General features: G+C 40.3%; 1 protein-coding gene across 5 annotated transcripts in view; it reads right to left on the reverse strand.

Annotated features, from left to right (window-relative positions):
• Positions 1-5,000, reverse strand: part of LOC143033438 (uncharacterized) — a 125,325-nt gene that overhangs the window by 69,460 nt on the left and 50,865 nt on the right. For 2 of the 5 annotated variants that reach the window (XM_076198880.1, XM_076198878.1), the window contains exon 1: positions 3,830-3,892. The exons of the other annotated variants lie outside the window; for them this stretch is intronic. The gene's annotated coding sequence lies outside the window, so the exon portion shown is untranslated. Of the gene's footprint in view, positions 1-3,829; positions 3,893-5,000 lie in introns of those variants that run through there. 5 annotated transcript variants of the gene reach the window in all.

Consider the following 5,000-nt stretch of genomic DNA (forward strand, 5'->3'; position numbering starts at 1 on the left):
ATTTTTTTTTTTTTTTTTTTTCCGGAGAAGCGCTCATGGAACGAGACTCTTGGGTGAGGTCATGGCTTCCTTTGTCTTCTTGACTGGAAGAGTTACGCCGCTTTAACTGGAAAGCGTGACGTCATTCTCTTCCTTTAGTCCAGGCAGCAGCCACCCACAGGAATGTTATTGTACTTTCTCGGAACTGCACCATCTCCAACATGATTATCATTGTCGTTACTATTACTATTATTATTGTTGCTTCCAGGTCTCCTGTCAGCTTGAAATTGGAGAGAGACAAATTCATGAGAAGAGGTCATACCGGAAATAAAAATAAATAATCACTGATGTTCTTGGTGAGAGGGTTCAAAGACGTCAGCATACAAATGATGACCTTTTGTTATCACGCTTTCTCTGTGCTGTGACCTTTCCTATCTGTTTACGTGATCCCTTATCATATGTATATATTAATTCGATGTTTTCGCTACTATACTCTGTCTATCCTGATAATGTGGTTGCGTAACATCTGAACGTTGGTACTGAAACTTTGCAGCAATTTCCGTTCTACCTACTGCGACTACTCTCCATCACTGCTGTGCAACTTGTATGATGACTTCCTCTAGAAATGCGTTGCCTAGCTTGTGATAATGAACTAGTTAATAAGATTGTAATTTCTTTTTATTAAATACAAATACAGATATATATATATATATATATATATATATATATATATATTTATATATATATATATATATATATACAGTATATATATGTACATAATGTTTATATATATTCTGTTAAAAACGACAGCAAAAGAATTATTCATTAACTTTTTCCGTGAGCTCTCAAGCTTGCGAAAAGTAGATTTCTGGTAGGGGGAGAGGGAGTAAATCAAATTTCCAAAACTCATAGGAAACACAAAAGTTATAATGAGCACAAAAATACAGCACACAGTAAACAAAATACAAGAAATTAATACAAAAAATACAGCAAAAAACAAAATACAAGCAGAACAAATCAAATATCAAGACGTTTCGCAGATCCTTCTGCATCCTCAGTTGAAGTAAAGAAAAAGGAAAAGGGAGCATATTTTAAATGAAAAGAAAAGCACGGGGAGAAGTCACCGTGTTGTAACTGGGGGAGGTCACACGTATGACCACGGAACACTGGGAGAGATCACGGGTTTGCGGAAACTGTACTTGGAGAGGTCACTCCCGGGTTCGGCGCCAATCTGCTTCTCAGTCTTTGAGAACGCCGTATGGCAGGAGGTTCTTCCCTTTGGCGGGGAATAGGAGGCCTCTGTGGAGGAGACTCCGATTTCTTGGGGTTGTCCATCTGGCTCCTCCGAACAGGTTTCATGCTAGGGAGGAGGGCGAAGTCATTTACTTGCCTATTAATAGCAGGTTGCAGCTCCTTTATCCAGATGGCTTCCAAGATAGCCAAGCGCTGTGGGTCCTCTTCTTTTGCCACAACTTCGGTGTTTTTACCATAGTCTCCCTGTCGAGGTGGCGTCGATGCTCCAGTGGTGTTGCTTATGTCCTCCGTGTTGCAAGTGCATGGTGATTCTTCTGGATAATGTGGTGGTCGTCCTTCCCACGTAGACTGACAGGGGCGTGCAGTCCTCCTCTGGGCATGTGTATTTATATACTACGTGGGATTGACGAACCTCCTGAGGTTCTGGTGCGGGGTTGTTCTTTAAAAGTAGAGAAGAGGTCTTTCTACTTTTGTAAAAGATTGTGAAGGAAAATTTGTCACTTTCGTTTTGGGGACCACATTTCTATAGAATATGTTTTTTTTTTATAATCTTCTCATCTCATAACTTGTAATCGTACTTATTGTTATTTTTACCTATGTGTGTAACCTTACATTTACTTAGGTTAAATTTCATTAGCAACTTTTCAGACCACTGCAGTAGTTTATCTAAATCTTCTTGAATATAAAATTAATTTAAGTCATCATTTGCCATTCCGCTCGGTTTTGTATCATCAGCAAATTTGGAGACAATGGATTTCAGTCCGTAGGGAGATAAGCCAGTTGTTGTTTGCTGACGACACTGCGCTTGTAGCAGGACAGAGAAGGGATTGAGGAAGCTAGTGACAGAGTTTGGGAAGGTGTGTGAAAGAAGGAAGTTGAAGATAAATGTGGGTAAAAGGTGATGACATGTACAAGGGGAGAGAGTAGCAGCAGGCTGGAAGTGAGTATTAAGGAGGAAGTGGACTGTTTTAGATATTTGGGTGCGAATGTGGCAGGAAAGGGAAGAGTGGGGGTGGAGGTAGAATGTAGATAGAGTGAAGCAAGTAAATGCCTTGGGGGATTAAAAAATGTAATGACAAATAGACATTTGGGAATGGATGCTAAGAGGAGATTGTATGAAGGAGTGATTGTGTCGACAGTACTGTACGGGGCAGAAACATGGAACATAAGAGAGGAAGAGAGAAGGAGTTTGAATGTGTTTGAGTTGAAATGCCTGAGAAGTATGATAGGTGTTACTAGGCTAGATAGAGTGAGAAATGATGAGGTGAGGAGAACAGGGTGGAAAGGGAGTTGGGAGATAGGGTTGATGAAAGAATATTAGGATGGTTTGGACACATGGAAAGGAGTGAAGAAAGATTAGTAAAAGAGGTGTGGAAAGAAGGCGTCCTAGGATGAGATGGATGGATGGGGTAAAAGGGGCATTGGGAAAGATGAGAATGTCTGTTGAGGAAGACCGGGAGAGAACAGAAGATAGGGGTGAATGGAGAAGGATTGTGTATGGATGATGCTGTGATGCATGAGGGGGAGTGAGTGGGGATGGGGTGTGAGGGGGTATGTATGAGAAATAAACTGACGCAGTCCAAAGGGATTTCTCCTCGTCTTCTCCTTTTCTCCATGGCTACCTCCCGTGTAAGGGGGAAAAACCCATTGGTATGTGTATGTATGTATATATGTATACTATGAATAGAAGTAGTCCAAGAACGGAACCCTGAGGAACTCCACTCGTAAAAAAAAAATCCATCTAGAAAGTTTGCCACTTAGAATAGCTCTCTGCTTACGACCATTTATCTAATTACTAGTTCAGCTTAATAAGTTACCACTTACTCCGTGTGAAGCTAGTTTAGCAAGTAGTCTTTCGTGTGGGAAGGTATCAAAAGTATTCTCAAATTCCAGATATATTAAATCTGTACTGTGTTGTATAATTCGAGTTGGTCACGCAAGAACGTTTCCGCCTGAATCCATGTTGACCATTAATCATTAAACAGTTATTTTCTAAATGGTGTTCGATAGCATCTCTAATGATAGTTTTCATCATTTTTTCTAGGATCGCACTTCTTTACTTAGCCGCCAAATATGAATGCAGAGGGAGGTGGTATTCTTAAAAAAAAATCCTTATATAAATCTTATATACATCCTTGGAAGGGAATTAATTTTTTTTAAGAATACCACCGTAAGAATCTTACGGTGGCATTCTTAAGAAAAATAGTTCCTTATATAAATCTTTCCTTATACAAATCTTATATAAATCCTTGAAAGGGAAAGATTTTTTTTAAGAATACCACCGTAAGAATCTTATGGTGGCATTCTTAAGAAAAAATCTTTCCTTGTGTAAATCTTTCCTTATATAAATCTTATATAAACCCTTGGAAGGGAAGGATTTTTTAAAGATGACCACCGTAAGAATCTTATGGTTACATTCTTAAGAAAAAAATTCCTTATGTAAATCTTTCCTTATATAAATCTTATATAAACCCTTGGAAGGGAAAGAATTTTCTTAAGAATACCACCGTTGCATTTTACCACCAGGAACCTGAAGTCTCTTGATGTGCAGGGCACAAGGAAACGAATACGTACACTCGAACTACACGAATCTCACCCGCAGGAACTTGGAAGATATCGCTGTGGAACGTCTTGGGAGGAGGCGACTGCACAACACAGAACCAGGACCGCGTCTGCCAAGAATTCCCCAGCGGAGGCACTTGTGTACACTAAATTCGAAAGGCCCATCAGATACCAAAATAAATTGTAGCCTCATGATGATAATAAAAAAGACGACTCTGCAACAACACACCTCTATCGCATAATCTGGTGCAACTCCCTCAAGTGCATCGTAAACCCATCTCGAGGAAGTATGATTAATATATTTCGAGAAGAGGAAGAGGGAAGTGGAGGAGGAGGGGGAGAGGAGGAAGAGGCATGCCAAAAGTTGTAGAGGCGATGAAAGACGAGAAAGGGAAGAGAAGAAGAGAACAGATGAGTGGTATCATTAGAAAAGTGGTGTGGGTGGAGAGGAGAAAAGAAGGATAAGGAGAAGAAGGTGGAGGAGGAGATGAGGAAGACGAAGAGAAAGGAGGAGAAAGAGGAGGAAGAGTAGAAGGAGGGAAAGGAGGTAGGTTGGAGATGATGACAAAGTTAAGAAAATAATGGATGTGGACGAAATGGAAAATGGAAACTAGAAAGAAGAGGAAACAGAGGGGAGAGACTAGAGGATTGTAAAGATGAACAGTAAATAAAGGAAAACAAAGAAGAGGAAGAGAAGAGGGGAAAAGGGAGAAGGAGAAAGAGGATTGTAAGGACAAGTAGTAAATAAGGGAAAACAAAAAAAAGGAAGGGAAGGAGAAACAAGAGAAGGAGAAAGAAGGGAAGGAGAAAGAGGACGAAGAGGAAAAAAAGGAGAGAAAAAGGATGAGGAGGAAGGAGGAGGAGAAGGATAATAAGGAGGTGGAGGAGATATAGAAGGAAGGTATAAGAGGAGAAGGATGGAGGAGGACGAGGAAGAGGAGGAGGAAACAGGAAGAGGAAGAAGTACGGAAAAGAAAATAATTAAAGAAACAGGAAAAGAAACTTCACAGTAACATCCTCTAAATGATGAAGACACCCTTGTGTCAAAAGCTTCTGCCCACAAGCCTGTCTTTCATGCATAAACTCTACTTTGCACTTCGGAAAGGCAATCACTGTTTACCCTCGTGAAGTCAAAACAGAAATATGAGATCACACCCACACACCTTGAAAAGGCGATCACTGTTTACACTCGTGGAGTCAAAACA

The sequence above is a fragment of the Oratosquilla oratoria genome, chromosome 15 (assembly GCF_046742065.1).
Source record: "Oratosquilla oratoria isolate Oo_2021 chromosome 15, ASM4674206v1, whole genome shotgun sequence".
NCBI lineage: Eukaryota > Metazoa > Arthropoda > Malacostraca > Stomatopoda > Squillidae > Oratosquilla > Oratosquilla oratoria.